The 20,571-nt window shown below is 42.3% G+C and overlaps 1 long non-coding RNA gene across 1 annotated transcript; it reads left to right on the plus strand.

The window, feature by feature from the left end:
- The first annotated feature begins 93 nt into the window (after positions 1-93).
- LOC309836497 lies at positions 94-17,220 on the plus strand. The gene is made up of 3 exons (XR_014298155.1): positions 94-277; positions 14,841-14,957; positions 17,113-17,220. It is a non-coding gene; the product is annotated as an uncharacterized lncRNA (long non-coding RNA).
- Positions 17,221-20,571: the final 3,351 nt, after the last annotated feature.

A 20,571-nucleotide genomic window follows, 5' to 3' on the forward strand; every position in this document is an offset into this window, starting at 1 on the left:
CTGAGTGACGTGCACGCTGCCGCCGCGCCGCGGTGCCGCCTGGGAGTTGTAGTCTCCGGCAGCGCGACTTCCTGGTCGGTTCCCAGTCCCCCAGCCTCCAGAGCCCGGCTGCGGGCCTCGGGCCGAAGTGAGGAGTGCGCGTGGGCGAAGGAATTCTCCCGGGGAGATAAGCCTGGCCTCAGGCCCTCCCTGGGACGCCGTGGGCCGGACGCCTGGAGGAGGAGAGGAGGAGAGAGCCGAGCGCTCCTCACAGGCCCTGCGGGGGCCGCGGCCCAAGGTGGGGTTGACGGTGACTGACGCTCTTCGCAAAGCGAAAAGTAGCAGCTGCGTGAGTGGTGGTTACTGTCCGGAGCCACTAACGCAGGCCAGGACTAGGTCCCCGCAGTTGGACTGCCCCTCGGGGCCCCGACCCGAGGTGCACGCCGGGAAGTGTAGTCCGTTCGCGAACCGGCGCCGTGGGGCAGTCCCCCAACCGCGGGCAAGGGAGAGCTGCTTGGTGGCTCCAGGAAGCTGGCGGGGGGCGGGGGTCAGGCTGATGGTGAGGCCTCTGGGGGAAGACAGGGCTGGGAGGATGTTTGTAGAGTCCCTGGGGAAATCACAACCACGTCTGCTTTCCCCTGGGTTCCTCTGCCTCTGCAGTCAGAACTCGAGAATCCCCGCCTTCCATAATGGGAATTTCAATTTTGTGGGGCTTAACGGTCATCTTATGCTGAGTGCTTTGCATACATGGTAGCGTTAAATCCTCGCAAAGCCCCTAGTTTACAGATGACGCATAGAGAAATAAAGTCACTTGTCCAAGGTCACAACTATAAATGGCAAAGCAACAATCAAAGGCATATATTTCTCTCTCTCTTTTTCTTTTTTCTTTGGCCGCACCGTGCGGCAGATCTTAGTTCCCCAACCAGGGATGGAACCGGTGTCCCCTGCAGTGGAAACTCGGAGTCTTAACCACTCGACCGCCAGGAAAGCCCCTCAAAAGCATATTTTAAAATTAAAAACAACTACCACCACGACAATCATGATTTTTAAAAACACTGCCTTCCCATTTAAAGAGTGAGGAAACTGAGTCCTGCAGAGGTTCGATGACTTGCTCAAGATCTGTAAGCTTGTAAGCAGCAAAATTCTGCGTCTTTTCACTTAGCCTCTCCTTAGTGGTCTGGGGGTCTGGCGGGAGGAGAGAAGAGGGGAACTTTGATGGGCTCTGGTGCCCACATTCCAGAGAACTGCCCCACAGTATCCTGGGAAATTGTTCCACGCTCAGAGGGAAGTGGGTACCTGCTCTCCTGTGAGGGAAGCTCTGGACCTCTCAAGAATGCTTGTTGGAAGAGAGGCCCCGCTTCATTCTGAGTACAGGCGTTTCTGCTATAACCTGATACATGCTTTCCTGAAAAACCTGTAGTTCTGCAAAACAGTGCACTAAAAATGACAAGGCTTTATGGGAAAAATAGAATTAGGGACAGATTGCTCAAAACGTATGCAACTTAGTAATCAGAGTGCTACAAAACCAATAACGTTTACTTATTTATTTATTTTTTAATATTTGTTTAGTTGCACCCGGTCTTAGTTGCCACACGTGGGCTCCTTAGTTAAGGCATGCATGTGAGATCTAGTTCCCTGACCAGGAATGGAACCGAGGCCCCCAGCACTGGGAGCACAGAGTCTTATCCACAGCACCACCAGGGAAGTCCCAATAAGAATTCTAATAGAAATACTAGTACAGTTAAATATACACGGGGTATTTGTGCTTAGCAATCAATACTTTAAGTGCCTTCTTTGCAGTCTTAAAGGCTGGGGCTTGTACTTCCTTCACAGAGATGCCGGCTGGAGATACTAACTTCTAATGGAGACCATTTTCTTCAAAATTAAAAATCTGATCCAAGGTGTAGTCTTCCTCATTAATCTGTTATTTTAATGTGGGAAAATATCATTGCAGTTTCTTCATCTGCTTTCACAGCTTTGCCACATACCATACCATTCTAGCAAGCAATGGGTCTTTGAAATCACTAAACGATCCACGGTGGATCTAAAGGAAGACGTTTCTATAGAGTTGCAGCTTTTCCCCTTAAGATCTTCTTTTATCACTAAGGCTTCCTCTTTGCCTGTGAGAAACCTTGCCCTTGATTGCTTCAAAACGTTAACTTCCTAGAGAAAATTGCATATTAACCAACATGGCTGTGGTATGCTGACATCCTTACTCTGTTTACCAATTGTTTATGGGGTGATTCAAGTCAAAGAAGGTGGGCAGCAGAACAGGTGGTCTCCAAGCAGATGCCTAGACTTAGGTGAGGAGAGGGACCCGGCTTGGTTCTAAACCTGGTAGGCTCTATAATGGAAATGGAGAGTGGAATAGCATTTGTCAAATCCATAAAAAAGTCCTTCGGATTTTGATTGGGATTATAATGAATAAATTATTAATTTGGGGAGAATATGACTTTGTAATATTGAGTCTTCTATTCTTGGACAGGTATAATTTTTTTCCTGGGATATCTTATATGGCTTTCTTTGGTTCACTCACTGGATTTTACTGTTTTTACTTATTTACTTGTGGCCGGGATTTTGTTATTTTTTCCTAATCAGTTACTGCTGTTTTTAATGCTGAACTTGGATGTGGCTACCTTGTTGAGTTCACTCTTATTTGTTCTAGAATAGCTTGACAGATAATTCTCTATACTGTTCCAGTTAGATGACCCTGGTGTCCAGGGAAAAAAAGACAGTTTAGTTTTTCCAATCTTTATAACTCATTTCTCACCCCTCGCCCTTTGGCCGAGGGTTCCAATACAATGTTGAATGACAGTGGTGATAATGGACAATGCTTGTCTTGTTCTAGACATTTTAAAGGAATGCCCCTAAGGTTTCATCATTAAGTATGATGTTTTCAGTAGATTTCTAGTAGATTTCTAAATTTTATTCCTAATTTGCTGAGAAGTTTATTTTTTTTTAAAAGCAGGCATTGACTTTTATCAGATGCTTTCTATGCATTTGTTGATATGATCAGATGACTTTTCTGCCTTAATCTGTTAATGATGAACCATCCTCTGTTTCACTATTGCTGGATTTGATTTAATAACATGTTCTTTAGGGCTGTTGTGCATTTGTTTTCATGAATGGAATTGACTGACTCATGGTTTTCTTTCTCGCGCTGTCCTTGCCCAGTTATGACATAAGGGAAATGCTAGCTCTGTTCTACGATTTGGGGGAACCACCTACCTTTTCCTGCAGTCTGGAATGGTTTGTGATATATTGGAGTTATCTGTTCTTTGAACATTTGGTGGAATTTGACTGTAAGATCATCCATGCTTGGTGCCTTTTTGGTAGGTCTTTGGTTGTAATTTCAACCTCTTCTGTGGATATTGGTTTATTCAGATTTCTTACTTTCTCCTGAGATAAATTTTTGTAATTTATATTTGCCTAGAACAATATTTTATCTAGGATTTCAGATTCATTGGTACAACTTTATGCATTTTATTTCTTATGAATCCTATGGATCTGAAGTTATAGTTCTTTTGACTTTCCTGATATTTATTTGTTCCTTCTCTTATTTTTCTGGATCAAATTTGCCAAAAATTTAAATAGAAAAACATTTCTGTTTTTACATTTTTTGCTCAATATTGTTTTATTGGTGTTTAAAAAACTCCCAGCTTTTTGTTCTATTGATGATCTCGTCTACTTATTTGTTTTGAGGGGGGGTATTTTATTTCATTAATTTCTTCCTCAATTGTTGACTCATTTTTTTGCATTTTAGTATTTATTTTGTTGTTATGTATACCCAGGTTTTGATTTGTAGCGCTTTCATTGTCATTCAGTTCCAAAAAAAAGTGTAATTTCAATTCCCCTTAACCCCCAATTATTTAGAAATGTGGTTTTTAATATCTAGGTATATGGATTTTTCCTTGATTATCTTTTGTAGTTGATTTCTAATTTTATTTAATGAATGTATTTCAAATGACATAAATTCTTAGGAATTTGTTGAGATTTCCTTTATGACCTAGTATGTGGCATTTTTTTGTTTTGTTTTGGAAGTGTCCTGTTTTTTTGTGTTTTTTTTTTTGCGGTACACGGGCCTCTCACTGTTGTGGCCTCTCCCGTTGTGGAGCACAGGCTCCGGACGCGCAGGCTCAGCGGCCATGGCTCACGGGCCCAGCCGCTCCGCGGCACGTGGGATCCTCCCGGACCGGGGCACGAACTCGTGTCCCCTGCATCGGCAGGCGGACTCTCAACCACTGCGCCAGCAGGGAAGCCCGGAAGTGTCCTGTTTTTAAAGGATGTACATTCTAGTTGTTGGGATAAGAGGTCTGACTATACAAGTTTATTAATGATCTAATTCTTAACTATTATATCCTTACCTTTTTTTTAATCTTGTTTTTTTTTTTTTTTTTTTTTTTGCGGTCGCGGGCCTCTCACCGCTGTGGCCTCTCCCGTTGCGGAGCACAGGCTCCGGACGCGCAGGCTCAGCGGCCATGGCTCACGGGCCCAGCTGCTCCGCGGCATGTGGGATCCTCCCGGACGGGGGAACGAACTCGCGTCCCCTGCATCGGCAGGCAGATTCTCAACCACTGCGCCACCAGGGAAGCCCCTTTTTTTCCTGTTTGATCTATTGGCTTCTGGAAGGTGTAATAAAGTCTCCCATTATGAGTGAGGATATGTTCATTTCTCATTTTAGCTCTATCAGTTTTTACTTTATATATTTTGAAGTTATGTTGTTAGGTGCATAAGGGTTTATGATATTAATATGACACCAGTGAATTATTCCTTTTATCAATATGAAATATCCTTTGCTGTCCTTCGTAATGATTTTTGCTTTTAATGTGTCTTTTTTCGTAACATTTCCTTGGTACTTCTGTTCTCTTTCATTCATTCTTCTTTTTTTTTCTTTTTCTGTGGGTTGATTTTATCATACTGCTTCATTTCTGACACACTATAGCAATAGTTTGTGTAAAGCTATCCTCTTATTTTTTCTCCATATCCCCATTCCCACTTTTATTTCTTCCTCCACCTCAAAGACACACTTTCTGATTTATGTTTAATTTATGGTTCTTGGATATGTCTATATTTCTAAAACATGTATAGTGCTTTCTATTTGTATATGTTTTTAATTTACAAAAATTATACTAAGTACATTTCTATTTTTACATTTTTTTGCTCAATATTGTTTTAAGAGCAGTCCGTGTTGTTTGTGTATCTAGTTAATTGTGTCTGTTTGCTGCACAGCACTCCAATTTATTAGTTCACCATCCTTAATTATTCACCTACTAATGAAGAAGACCTACATTGCCTTGAATTCTTTGCTACTACAAACAATACTTCAATCAACAATCTTGTACTTATATCCTTTGGGACTTGTGTGAGAGTTTCTCTGGATTATATACCAAGATTGGGATTGCTGGATCATAGGATATACATACTGCATTATGCTAACCAAAGGTGCATGATAGTTCCAAATTCTATATGTCTTTACTAATACTAGCTCCTCTCTGACCTTTTAATTTTGACCACTCTGATGAATTTAAAATATGTTGTAATTTTCTAACTGATTTTGAGGGAGGTTGAGCATCTCTTCAGACTTGTTAGCTAGATAGATTTCCTTTTATGTTAATTGCCTATTCATATCTTTTGCCCCGCCCCACACGGCATGTGGGATCTTCCCCAACCAGGGATCGAACCTGTGTCCCCTGCATTGGGAGCATGGAGTCTTAACCACTGGACTGTCAGGGAAGTCCCTCCATTATTTTTTTTTTTTTTTTTTTTTTTTGCAGTACGCGGGCCTCTCACTGTCGTGGCCTCTCCCGTTGCGGAGCACAGGCTCCGGGCACGCGGGCTCAGCGGCCATGGTTCACGGGCCCAGCCACTCCGCGGCACGTGGGATCCTCCCGGACCGGGGCACGAACCCGTGTCCCCTGCATCGGCAGGCGGACCCTCAAGCACTGCGCCACCAGGGAAGACCCGTCCCTCCATTTTTATATTGGGATTCCTACTCCTAAATATTTGCAGGATTTTATTGTATATTCTGGATATTAATCACATTTTTTTTTTGAAGCTGAAAATATCTTCTCCCGGTTTGTCACTTATTAGTTAACTTTTTCAATCATGTCTTTGGAAGAAATCTTTAATCTTAATATAGTCAAATTCATCTCATATAGTTTATATTTTCTTGGTTTAAACAACTTTATTCACTCCAAAGTCATAAAAATATTCTATATTTTTCTACTAGCTGTTCTGGGTTGAACTGTTTCTCTTAAAAACAGATATGTTGGGCTTCCCTGGTGGCGCAGTGGTGGAGAGTCTGCCTGCCGATGCAGGGGACACGGGTTCATGCCCCGGTCTGGGAAGATCCCGCATGTCGCGGAGCGGCTGGGCCCGTGAGCCATGGCCGCTGAGCCTGTGCGTCCGGAGCCTGTGCTCCGCAATGGGAGGCCGCAACGGTGAGAGGCCCGCGTACCACACACACACAAAAAAACCAAAAAACAGATATGTTGAAATCCTAACCGCCCCCCGCCCCCATACTCCAGAATGTGCTCTCATTTGGAAGCAGAGTAGTTGCAGATGTAATTAGTTAAATTAAGATGAGGTCATACTGTCATAGGATGGGCCCCTAATCCGATATGACTGACGTCCTTATAAGAAGACAGTCACTTGAAGACAAACACAGAGAGGGAGAATACCATGTGATGAGGAAGGCTGAGATTGGAGTTATGCAATGCAGCTGCAAGCTGAGGAACTCCAAAGATTACCAGTAAACCACCAAAAGCTGAGAAGAGGCAAGGAAGGATTCCCCTACAGCTTCCAGAGGGAGCATGGCCCCACTGACACCTTGATTTTGTACTGGTAGCCTCCAGAACTGTGAGACAATACGTTTCTGTCGTGTTAAGCCACGCAGTTTGTGGTACCTTGTTCTGGCAGCCCTATGAAGTGAATATACTAGCTTTATAGATTTATCTTTCATATTTAGGTCTCTAATCCATTTATTTGACCTTCATATTTTGGTGAGAGGTAGGGAACCAACTTTTCTTTTCTCCTTATAAGGAACCAGTTTTCCCAATACCATCCTTTAACAATCCATCTTTTCCTTTCTGATTAGGATGCTTATTCTGAAATATCTCAAGGTTTTTTATGTACACGTGTCTCTTTCTTTCCTCTCTGTTCTGTTGCTTTGATCAGTTTGTCTGCTTATGTGCCATTCCACTTTTGTCTTTTTTTTTTTACTCTGGCTTTTGGGTATATCTTATCTGATACAGAAAATTCCTCTTTTTTGGGATCAAACTCTGGGCCTTAGCAGTGAAAGTTCGGAGTCTTAACCACTGGACCGCCAGGGAATTCCCTAAACTTTTTTTCTTCATAAACATCTTGTGGCTTGACAGGTGAATTCCTAGATTACTTTTAAACTTTTGTTACTATTCTGAATGGAATCTTATTTTTTGTTAGAGTTTCTGGTTGTTTACGATTATGTAGAGGAATGTTGTTCATTTTTCCAGTTTGATATTTTATTTGGCCAATTTGCTGACTTACAGTTTTAATGGTTTTGAGTTTCTGTATGGAATACCAAATCACATCCAAATAATGACAGTTTTGTCATTCTCCCTCCCATTCCGTATATACATATTTATAATGTCTTATTGCAATGGTCAGGACCCCTAGGAGTGAACAGTAGTAGTGATTGTGTTCTTCCTGATCTTAAAGGGAATGAGCTTAAGGTTCCGTCTTTTTTTAAAAAAATTATTTAATTTATTTATTTTTGGCTGCGTTGGGTCTTTGTTGCTGTGCATGGGCTTCTCTCTAGTTGCGGTGAGTGGGGGTTACTCTTCCTTGCCGTGCACGGGCTTCTCATTGTGGTGGCTTCTCTTGTTGTGGAGCACGGGCTCTAGGCGCACGGACTTCAGTAGTTGTGGCATGCGGGCTCAACAGTTGTGGCGCATGGGCTCAGTAGTCGTGGCTCGCGGACTCTAGAGCGCAGGCTCAGTAGTTGTGGCACATGGGCTTAGTTGCTCCGCGGCATGTGGGATCTTCCCGGACCAGGGCTCGAACCTGTGTCCCCTGCATTGGCAGGCGGATTCTTAACCATTGCGCCACCAGGGAAGCCCAAAATTCTGTCTTAATTGTGTGGTGTGTGGTAGATTTTTAGTAGATAGTCCTTATCAAATTATGGAAGTTCCTTTCTATCCCTAGTTTTCTGAGAGCTTTTATCATAAATAGATGTTGAAGTTTATTAAATGTTTTTTTCAATCCATGGAGGTGACCATATGACTTTCCTCCTTTATTCCATAATGTAGTGCATTACATTGTTAACTTTCTGATGTTTATTAAAACCTACTCAATTATGTTTTATTTTTCATACATTATTGTATTTGCTTATCTAATATTTTATTTAGGAATTGTATTTACACTTAGAAAGTAAAATGGGCCTCTAATATTCTTTTCCTAAATTGTTCCTATTCACTTTAGGAATCAAGGATATACCAGCTTTGTAAAATGAATTTCTCTTCTTCTCCCTGTAATAATTTGTATACAGCAGGTATTACTTGTTCCTTGAAAGCTTGGTAGAATTCCCCTGTTAAACCTTCTGGGACTTCTTTTAACTAAAATTTCAGGTTCTTTAATTGTTGTTGGTCTTTTCAAAGTTTACTGTTTCTTGTTTCAGTATTGGCATTTTCTATTCTTGTGGAAATTTGTCCATTTTGTCAGTTTTCAAGTGTATTGGTTTATGTAGTTCAAAAATTTACTTTATCATTTAAGAATATCTATATCTATAGTTTCCCCCCTTTTTAGTTATGCATTTTGTTTTTTATTTGTATGTTTCTTTTTTTCTATCAGTCTTGCCTGAAGCATTTCTATCTTATTAGAATTTCAAGTTGCCAAGTTTCGGTTTTTGTTGATCTTCTCTATTTTTCTACTTTGTCAATTTCTGCCTTTAAATTTTTTTCTTCTGGTTTTTTTTTTTGGATTTTTCTCTGTTGTTTCATATTTAAGTTCCTAAAATGAGGCTTCCTTCATTTGTTTTCAATCTTTTGATAAGAAATATTCAAAGCAATAGATTACCGTTGAATCATTGCTTTGGTAGTGCTTTTGTTGCCATTCAGTTATAAGGATTTATTTCTTTTATGTTTTATTTTTTAACTCAATAGTTATTCATATTATATTATTTAAGTTTCCAGGCTTCTGTATTTTTGTTTTTTAGAGTCATTTACACTGATATGGATAACTATGGTATAATGAAGAGAGTCCAGAATGCAGTGCCTCAGAAGACATTTATTTATTTCACAAAACATCCCAGAGTAGGTAGGTGGCCTCGCCCCAAGAGGTCATCAGGTCCCACCTTTCTTATTGCCCTGCTTTGAGCATCATCCTGACTCATACGGTTGAAGCCATCTTAGGGTCACCAAATCTGTGTTCCCCTCTGTGAGAAGACAGAATGAAGACGTATGGAACAATTAGCTTCATTTTAAGGACATGACACAGAAGTTGCCCACCTTACTTCTGCTAATATCCCACTGGCCAAAAATTAGTCATATGGCTACAGGAGACAGAGTACTAAAAACAGAAAGTGAACCAGTTACGTTAGCAGAGAGAATTTAATAAAAGGAATTGGTTGAGTTAGTGAAATAGATGTTGAGATGACAAAATGGGGATATTGTATTAATCAGAGATAATAGATGCAGAAATTAGCTTTCACCCCCTAGGACTGGGGCAACAAAGGGAATAGGTTTCTAGTTGTTTACTATTATGTAAACATAATAGAGTTATTAAAATCATGGTAGGGTTATTAGAATCTAGAAGTTTGAAGGAATACTCCAGTAGAGCTGGAACCCAGGCCTCTGACAAGGGGACAGCTGGTCTTTGTATGTCAGAGAGAGAAAAATGAGACTAAGAGTATGGAAAAGACAGGAGTCAGCTGCTGCCATCAGGGGGAAGAACCACTGCCGGGGTGATGCTAACAGGAAAGGGAAGCAAAACACGAAGAAGCACGTACTTTCCCCTTCCAGCCTTTTGTCTTTCTTTCTTGTGCTTCCTCTGAAAAGAACCAAGTAGGGAGCTGGCGGCCTCAGAGCCGCAAAGCAGAGTGCAAAAGGGTGGGTTTGAGTTAAGAAACAATGGACTAGTCACCAACACAGTTCACCCACCCGACCACTCAGCATCCATACATATCTTTCTACACATATTTGAACTTCCATTTAAGAACCATAAAACATCATGTTTCACCTAATCTTGAACAAAGATGTTCTCATCTGCTCTCCAAACAGGGGAGATACAGAATTCCTCCAGTCATATTATCCATTCCTGTTTTGCTTTCTTCTGTTATTCTCCTTATGGCATTCATTTGGACTGAGTCTCCTCCCAACATTTCCATTTTCCCCTCTATGCTAGTTGCAAGTTTTACACTTACTTGCTGTTCTTTTAGTGTTTACTCTAAAAATATCTTCATGTGTATTCAACAAAATCCTCTCCATTTATAAGTTTTTCAAGATGTTAGTTCTTTTTTAAACACCTAAATTTGACATTGTTACTGTACTTTTGATAGAGTTTTGATATGTTTACCTTTTTTTGTTTATTTTTCCTTTTCTTATCATTCCTTCTTGTATTTCAGACCTTCATTCTAGGATTAGTTTTATTCTTCCTGAAGTATATCTCTTAGAAGTTCTTTTGAAGAGGGTGTCCTGGGAATCAATTCCTAGTTTTTGGTTTGTCTAAACAATAATTTTATTTTTGTTCTTGAAAGATTCTGCTGGACAAACAATTTTAGTGTGACAGTTATTTTATTTTGGCACTTTGAGGGTCTCATTCCACTATCTTCTGGCTTCCATTATTGCTGTTGAAAAATAAAAAGTAATGCTTTGGCTTTGTCTAATGATTTTCTCTTTAGTGTGCTAAAGTTTACTATATATCTAGCATGGATGTTTTAAAATATGTTCTGCCTGGGATTCATTGGGTTTCCTGAATTTGAGGAAGAATCTTTCATCAATTCTGAAAAATTCCCAGATATGATCTCTTCATATATGCCTCTCTCCCTTCTATTATCTTTTTTGTTCTTAAACCATGAATTAGGGACTTCCCTGGTGGCACCGTTGTTAAAACTCTGTGCTCCCAATGCGGGGGCCTGGATTTGATCCCTGGTCAGGGAACTAGATCCCACATGCATGCCGCAACTAAGAGTTCGCATGCCACAACTAAGGAGCCAGCGAGCTGCAACTTAGGAGCTGGCGAGCCGCAACTAAGACCCAGCGCAACCAAATAAATAAATAAATATTTAAAACCATGAATTAGATGTACGTTGGACCTTCCCACTCTGTCCCATATTTCTTAACCCATTGTTTATAATGTCCGTCTTTTTTCTCCCTGGGCTGTGCTCTGTGTAATTTCTTTCTTTTTTTAAATTAATTAATTAATTAATTTTTGGCTGCATTGGGTCTTCGTTGCTGCATGAGGGCTTTCTCTAGTTGTGGCAAGCAGGGGCTACTCTTCGTTGTGGTGCGCGGGCTTCTCATTGCGGTGGCTGTTCTTGTTGCGGAGCATGGGCTCTAGGTGCGTGGGCTTCAGTACCTGTGGCACGCGGGCTCAGTATTTATGGCGCATGGGCTTAGTTGCTCCGCGGCATGTGAGATCTTCCCGGACCAGGGCTTGAACCCATGTCCCTGCATTGGCAGGCGGATTCTTAACCACTGTGCCACCAGGGAAGTCCCTGTATAATTTCTTCAAGTACATATGTGTTCTAGTTTCTTCTCCTTTCAGCTGTGATATAATCTATTTAATATGTCCACTGGGTTTTAAATTTTTCATATATGTAATTTCTAGTTTTTCTTGTTCAAATCTTCCTTGCCAATCTTGATACTCTGTTTTTCCTTCAGTATTTTTTAAACGCCATCTTCAATCTCTTTAAACATTTATTTATTTTATATTCAGTACCTTATAATTTCAATATTTATACCAACTCTGAGTATGGTTCTGAGGTTTATTGCTTCTGCTTGTGTGGTTTGTGGAACTCACATTCCTTGGGATTTTATCTGTGGAAATTCTTTAAAGCCTGGGTTTAAAACGCATTTCCCTGGATAGAGTTAGTGTTTGCTTATGCCGTGTACCTATGGGAATAGCCAACTTGGGACCACTCTAAAATTTTGTCTTTCAGGTTACACAGATAGTACAAATTTAGGCTTTAAACCCACAGGAATATGGACTTACTGTTAGGAACTCTCAGGGGAAATCTTTTTCTCTTGATTTACTCATCATAAAGGCGGAGACAAACATATATTCCCACCATCTTTTTCAGATGGAGAGCTTTTTAAAAAAGTACCAACTGAAGGTTTGCCCTCAGGTTCTAGAATTTTTTATATAGGTCTCTGATCTTTCCTCTCACTCTGCTTAAGTCCCAGGACTTCTCTCCTGTGAACATGGTTCATTAACACCCAGGCTTCATGCAGTTAACCCCAGGAAAAGTGCTGAGTCTAGAGCTCTCTTTACTTCTCTGGATCCATGTTTCTTGGTTTTGGTCTGCAAGGATATACTTAAGGCACACTGTCTCTCCTTCAAGAATGGCCCAACCAAGAGGAAGTGTCTGGGCCTCCAGGCCTCACCTGCTCTCGTTGAATCAGAGAGCTAGTTTACATACAATTAACTGTACCTATTCATTTTTAAATTAATTATATCCTGCCCCTAGCTTTCATGGACAGCAAATTCAATTACTCATTAATCTGATAGTTCTCTTATTCAGAGAACACTGAAGAACTGTTAATATCCTAAAACTAAGGAATGTTTCTTACGGGCTGAATTGTGTCTCCCCCCACCCCACCCCCAAAGTCATATGTTGAAGGCCTCATCCTCAGTACCTCAAAATGACTGTATTTGGAGCTAGGGCCTCTAAAGAGGTTAAGTGGACAACAAAACAATGGTAATTGTGTGAGGTGATAGAGGTGCTAACGAACCTGATTGTGGTAATCATTTCGTACTATATGCATGTATCGAATCGTTCCATCATATACCTTAAACTTATACAATTGTTCTATGTCAATTATATGTCAATAAAGCTAGGAAAAATAAAAATAGATGCAATGTGGCATCCTGCTTGGGATCCCGGAAAGGAAAAAGAACATTGGTGGAAAAACTAGGGAAATCCAGATAAAGTCTGAAGTTTCACTTAAAAAACATAAAAATAAAGTAGGATAAGTGCCATTAAAAATTTCCAAAATACAGCAAGAGGGAAGAGATATGGGAACATCTGTATAACTGATTCACTTTGTTATAAAGCAGAAACTAACACACCATTGTAAAGCAATTATACCCCAATAAAGATGTTAAAAAAAATTTAAAAAATAAATTTCCAAAATACAATGAGAGGACACACCAGGAGCAACTAATCAGGACACAAAGATTTCAAAGCAGAGTAAAAATCTGGATGTAATTTTTTCAGTGAAAAACCCAAGGTACCTGCCTCTAGAAACAGGCAATTATTCTAAAGGTTAACTGACTTGTTTTATGGTTGCTGTTGTTATTATTATTATCATTTATCATTTTTGTCTCTCCCTTGCTACACACACATACACACACACACGTGCACACACACACACACACACACACGGACACTAAGCTTCATGATAAAGAGGTCAAATCTATATTATTCACTTCCTTACCCCCAGTATCTAGAACAATGCCTGGCATACAGTAAAACAATGCCTGCCTCGAAAAATATATATGGTGAGTGAATGAATGAGCCATAGAATTGGAAATACCATAATTTAGTCAGTCATTTCCCTGTTAACAGACGTTCAGATGGTCTCCAATTCAGATTGGTTTTGTTGTGATTGCCTTCTAGTGCTGTTATATACAACATATCTTTAGCTACTGAAGCATATCCTTAGCTACTAATCCCTTCGTTCCTGTAGTATGGATTCCTCAAGATAACACTTTTGTCACAGCTTTATGCCCCCTTTTAAAAAACTTTTAACAGGAAATGCCTTTCCTAAAAGGTTGTGATGATTTACTGTCACGTCAGCAGTGTATAAAACTTTATTTCTTTCCCCACTCTAGATAATGTCAGTTGTTTTAATATTTTCCAATTTGTTGAATGAATAATTGTATTTCATTTCAAATTAAATTTAAAAATCTTAAAACACTGAAAAAAAAAGAGGTTAAGTGGAAACGAGGCCATTAGGGTGGGTCCTAATCTAATCGTGACTGGTGTCCTTATAAGAAGAAGAAAATTGAACACACAAAGAGACACCAGAGGGAGTTCCCTCGTGGTCCAGTGGCTAAGACTCTGTGCTTCCAATGCAGGGGGCCTGGGTTCAATCCCTGGTCAGGGAGCTAGATCCCATATGTTGCAACTAAGGGTTTGCATGCCACAACTAAAGACCCTAAATGCCGCAACTAAAGATTCTGCAGGCAGCAACTAAAAGATCCCACGTGCCCCAACTAAGATCAGGCGCAGCCAAATAAATAAATAAAATATTTAACGAAATAAAACAAAAAAACCCCAAAGAGACACCAGGGATGTGTGTGCACAGGGGAAAGAAGGCAGTCATCTGCAAGCCAAGGAGAGAGACCTCAGAAGAAGCCAAATCTGCCCACACCTTGATCTTGGGCATCTAGTCTCCAGAACTGTGAGAAATAAATTTCTGTTGTTGTTTAAGCCACCCAATCTGTGGTACTTTGTTATGGCAGCCCCAGCAGACTAATACTGTCTCCAATGCTATAATTTCAGACACCATCTTAGTAGCACAGAAGGAGGAACTATGATTTGACACTGGGGCCTTTCCAAAGCTGTTCCCATCACACCCATTGCACAGCCTGGTTTGGCAGACAGACTCAACAAGCCCAGGCCTAGGATGTGTCTCACTCATGTATCATGTTTCTTTTTTCAGGGTCCTTCTGCTCAGGAATGAATCTGAGGCCAGGCAACATCTTGGTGATGCTCCAGCCTTTCCAGCTGACTTGGTGTAGAGGACCTGTGGGATGTGCTGAGGAGGACTGAGGGAGAGGTGAGGACAGCAGGAGTTAGGGAGGGGGAAGGGGGGCAGAAGCACTCTCTCAGGCCCGAAACCAGATTCTCTGAATAGGTGTGGGTGAGGAAGGCATTTTATGACGTCTAGAAACACAGGGGGAAATGCAGGAAGGGAATGATGTCCAGTGAGTTTAGGACTAAGTGATTCAGCGGTGGCGCAAGCATCCCAGCCCTCTTTTGCCTCTCTTGATTACCTCGGGAGGCTCATTCAATCATAAATAATTGCATCTATTCACCTTTATTAATTCCCTCCCCCAGACTTCAAGTATGACAAATTCATTCTCTCACTGGAAAAATATTTCCTGAGCACAGTCAATGTATTGGGCATATAGCAGCTGAGCAGGCAGTCTCTGCCTTCACACAGCTCCAAATCTGGGCGAGCAAGCTCTCACAGGAGTGAATGTTTCACAAAATGGTTTAAAGACTTAAACATAAGACATGACACCATAAAACTCCCAGAAGAGAGCATAGGCAAAACATTCTCTGACATAAATGTAATGTCCATCAACAGATGAATGGATAAAGAAGATGTGGTACATATACACAATGGAATATTACTCAGCCATAAAAAAGAATGGAATAATGGCATTTGCAGCAACCTGGATGCAGCGCAACTAGAGATCATCATACTCAGTGAAGTATGTCAGAAAGAGAAAGACAAATACCATATGATATCACTTCTATGTGGAATCTAAAATGTGGCACAAATGAACCTATCTATTGATCCAGAACAGAAGCAGACTCATAGACATAGACAACAGACTTGTGGTTGCCAAGGGGGATGGGGGTAGGGAGAGGGAGGGACTGGGAGTTTGGGGTTGGCAGGTGCAAACTATTACCTTTAGAATGGTTAAACAACAAAGTCCTACTGTATAGCACAGGGAACTCGATTCACTATCCTGTGATAAACCATAATGGAAAAGAATATAAAAAAGAATGTATATAAGTGTACAAATGAGTCACTTTGCTGTACAGCAGTTATTGGCCCACATTGTAAGTCAACTATACTGCAATAAGAAAAAATTGAAGAAAAAAACATTAAATACATCTACAATATCATTAAAAAAAAAAAAGAATGAGTGTTTCAGAAGGGGCAGTAGGGGTGCTGCGGGAGCACAGGCACAGAAAGAACCAACTAGACCTGAAGGCCTCAGTGAGGAAGCTGAGACCTGAAAGATGAGGAGGGGTGGGAAGGGAGAGAGTTTCAGATTCAAGAGAACTGGGTTGTGAAAGCCCTAAAGTAATTAAAGTATCAGTTCATGACACTGAGGAAGCCCCCCGTGGCGGGACTGTGGAGTGACGGGGATGGTGGCCCAGGCTGAGGCAGCAAGCAGAAGCCTGCTGGGAAGAGGGATCTGGGAATGGGAAAGGGTAAGGATTTTAGACTCTCCCTGAAGGACAATGGTCTGGTCTCTGTGTGGGGTTCCAGTGGGGGACCTGATCTGACCGTGGAGTCCTGGTGGGGCCCTTGTCTGTCCATGGGGTCCTGGTGAGGCCCTGGTCTGTCCGTGGGGTCCCGGTGAGGGCCCTGGTCTGTCCGTGGGGTCCCAGTGGGGGCCCTGGAAGGGCCCACAGAAGGATTAAGCAGGGAAGTGACTACTAGATCATGCATGGATTGTAGAGCAAGATTTGGAAGGTTGCTGTTGTAGTAGTACAGGAGAGAGATGGTGATGGCTTGGAGGAGGGTAGCTTCTGTGGGGACCGAGAGAAGTGACAGATTTTGAATCTCTGGCACATGGGAAAGGATCTGATATGGAGTGAGGGAGCAGGTGGAGGTAAGTGTGACTCTCAGATTTCTAGGGAGACAGAAGAGCCAGGAGAGAAGAGAGAGGAGAGAAGAGGTCTAGCTGTTACTCTAGGAGGTCTGTTAAGGGGAAGAAGGATCTTTTTTTTTAAGAGTATGGAGAAGGAATAATAATATCTGGACATAGCTTTGGGACGCCAAGGAATGGCAGGGTGTATTACTGTCCACAGTGTTTGCTGTCTCTCCTGAAATATCCCCACTTGATATCAAGCTTGGCCATATGACTCGCTTTAGCCAATGAAATGTGAACACCGTGATGTACATCTCTTCCAAGCTGAAGCTTCAAGAGCCAGCTCATGGCTGTCCATGTCTCTTTTCCCTCTGCCAGGAGGGTGGCAGTGTTTCAGAGGCTGCCCCATCAGCCCAGGTTAATGAAGGAAGAAGTGGAGCAGAGCCCAGCCCACCCATGTTGGACATGGCACAAGTGTGAGTCTCTACCTTTATGTGAGTCACTGGGACTTGGGTTCATTTGTTTCCGCAGCATATCCTGATTACTTCTCTCCTCCTCCAGACCTTGAGGTGTTTGGCAAGCGGGGGGGATGAAGAGCCTTCAGTTAGGATTGTGGGATTATCTTTGGAGAATGGTCCTGTTTTAGTTAAGATAAGAGTTGGAGGGAACATCGAGGGAAAGGTTTACAGGGGTTGCAGTGGAAGAGTTTGGGAAGGATGGAGTGAGGCAGGAGCCGGTAGAGCAAAAGACAACACAGAGAATGATGGAGATGAGAGAACCTGAGATGACGAGATGAGCTTGTGTTTGGGGGGATTACCAAGGGAAACAAAAGAGAGGAAACATGATGAATTTGGTCATGACACCCCTTGGAGGGCAGTGGGCTCTCAAGTTCAGAACCACATATTGCTTCAGAAGGTAGCCTCCTAGTCCCATCTACTCCCTCTCACTTTACTCTCTTAATGTTCCTCATCATTCTCATCACAATCAGCTCACTTCTGAGTTGTTGGTGTCCTTCTGATAGAATGTGACTTCCATGCTGTAAGAGTCCGGCCTGAGTTGTTTATCACTGTACCCTGAATTCTAAGCACAGGGGCCCAGCCAGCTGTGAGATGAATGAATGAATGAATAAAACTTACGGATCCATCCTGTTCGTCATGGTCTCTCCCATCAGTAAGAAGGGTGGTTCTCAGCAGTCTGTAAACCTAGGTTTGACTCTTGGCTCATAGTTTTCTGTCTTAGTCATTGTGGGCAAGTTACCTAACCTCTCTGACCTTGGTTTCCTTAGCTTTAAAATGGGATACTCATAGATATCTAAGTCATAGGGCTCTTCTCAGAATTAAATGAGATGATTTATCTCATTTAAAGGACTCAGCGTGTTGAACAACTAGCCAATTCTTTGGGACTTCTTCTGTCCTAATTTTAGAAAGGCGTCTATGCTGATACCCAGTGCAGACAAATATGCCAGTCCTCTCCACTAGAACTCCACACAGTTTTCCCAATCTCCTTGCTCCTCAACAGAGGAAAAGAGATTTGTCCAGAGACCCACAGGGTATACTGAAGACCGAGCCAGGGCTGTCCCCACTACGCCTTAGAAGGAAGTGGCTCTCTCAGCTAGTGAGGAGTGTGACTCAAAAGAAATATCCAGGAAAAAAAAAGAGGGGGAGAGAAAAAGAAAGAAAGAAAGAAAGGGAGGGAGGGAGGGAGGGAGGGAGGAAGGAAGGAAGAAAGGAAGGAAAAAGACAGAAAGAAAGAAAGGAAGGAAGGAAGGGAGGGAGGGAGGGAGGGAGGGAGGGAGGAAGGAAGGAAGGAAGGAAGGAAGGAAGGAAGGAAGGAAGGAGAAAGAAAGAAAAAGAAAGAAAGGAAAAAGAAAGAAAGATCCAGCAGGCAAGTGAGTGGATTCGTTTCCTATAGCTCCTATAACAAATTACCAAAAACTTAGTGGCTTACAAGAACACGAATTTACTGTCTTACAATTCTGGAGGTTAGAAGTGTAAAATCCCTCTCACTGGGCTAAAATCAAAGTGTCATAGGGCTGCATTCCTTATGGAGGCTTGAGGGGAGAACCCATTTACTTGCCTTTTCCAGCTTCTAGAGACCACCTGCACTCCTTGGCTCGTGGCCCCTTCCTTCATCTTCAGAGGCAGCGTGACATCACTCTGAGCTCTGCTTCCATCCTCACATCTTCTCTGACTCTCCTGCCTCCCTCTTTCACTTATAAGGACGCTTGTGATTACATTGGGTCTACCTGGATAATCTGGAATCCTCTCCCCATCTCAAAATCCTTAGCTTAATCATATTTGCAGCGTCTCCCTTTTGCCATGTAAGATAACATATGGACAGGTTCCAGGCATTAGGACATGGACATCTTTGGAGGGTCATTTTTCTGCCTACTACAGAGGGCAAGTTGGAAATGTGCTCTCAGGCCTCAGAGCACTCTTTGTCCCTCTCTGGTCTCTCCAGCTGTTGCTGATCTCATTTCTTTCCCCCCTTTTCCCATTTTTTTCCCCCATCCTCACAGCTTACTTTAAAACAGCTATCATCAGCTAGAGGCATTTGCTCCAAATTGCCTAATCCTTAAGAATGGTGGTCCAAGTTAAGGTCCCCTCTGATTATGTCCATTAGAAGGAGCTTGATCAGAGTCTCCAGGTGGAGCTTCTAGAACAGCACAGTCCAAGAGAAATAGAATGTGAGCCACAAATGTGAGTCACATATATCATGTCAAATTTCCAGGAATCCTGTTTAAAAAAAATACGTTAAAAAGAAATAGATGGAATTAACTTTAATAATACATATTGTATTTAATACAATGTATTGGACATACGATTTTAGCATGCATTTAATAGAAAACTTATTAATGAGATATTTTATATTGTCTTTGAAATCTGGTGTGTAGTTTATACTTCAGGACATCTCAATCCAGACTAGCCACATTCCAAGTGCTTAATATTGATAATATTATACTGGACGGTGCAGGCCTAGAACCTAAACTCTGCGAGAGCCCCAGGGCCTAGAACAGTCCCTGGAGCAGTGGGCACTCAGATTTGTGGAATGCAGGAATTAATGGACTGCTCTGTTCAGGTTTAGGCTCTTTTTCAAAAGCCCTGGGCCACTGACTCAAAGAAGGAAGCCTGGTACTTCCCTGGTGGCACAGTGGTTAGGAATCCGCCTGCCAGTGCAGGGGACATGGGTTTGAGCCCTGGTCCGGGAAGATCCCACATGCCATGGAGCAACTAAGCCCGTGTGCCACAACTACCAAGCCTGCTCTTTAGAGCCTGCGAGCCACAACTACCGAGCCTGCGAGCCACAACTACCGAAGCCCGCTCGCCCTAGAGCCCATGCACTGCAACCACTGAAGCCCGCGTGCCTAGAGCCGGTGCTCTGCAGCAAGAGAAGCCACCGCAGTGAGAAGCCCACATACCACAACAAAGAGTAACCCCCTCTCGATGAAACTAGAGAAAGCCCACGTGCAGCAACGAAGACCCAACACAGCCAAAAAAAAAAAAGGAAGCCTAACTGGGGGGGGGGGAGTGGGGGGAGGGGGGAATCCTGTACATCTAATTTGCATAATCCCTCCCGGGTGTGCTTGCTCTCCAGGCAACTTCCCTCTAGTGATTTCCACTGGATCTGCTCTTACCCAGGCAACCCTTTTTAATTTATTTTTTGGCTGTGCCATGCACTTTACAGTATCTCAGTTCCCTGACCAGGGACCGAACCCAGGCCACGGCATTGGAAGCCCAGAATCCTAACCACTAGGCCATCAGGGAACTCCCTAATCCCAGGCAACCTTGAAAAATGCACCGTTGAGCTGTGCTTAGTCCTGTCTGGAAGGTAAAGGAC

Source organism: Grampus griseus (assembly GCF_964374135.1).
Source record: "Grampus griseus genome assembly, chromosome: 19".
Lineage (NCBI taxonomy): Eukaryota > Metazoa > Chordata > Mammalia > Artiodactyla > Delphinidae > Grampus > Grampus griseus.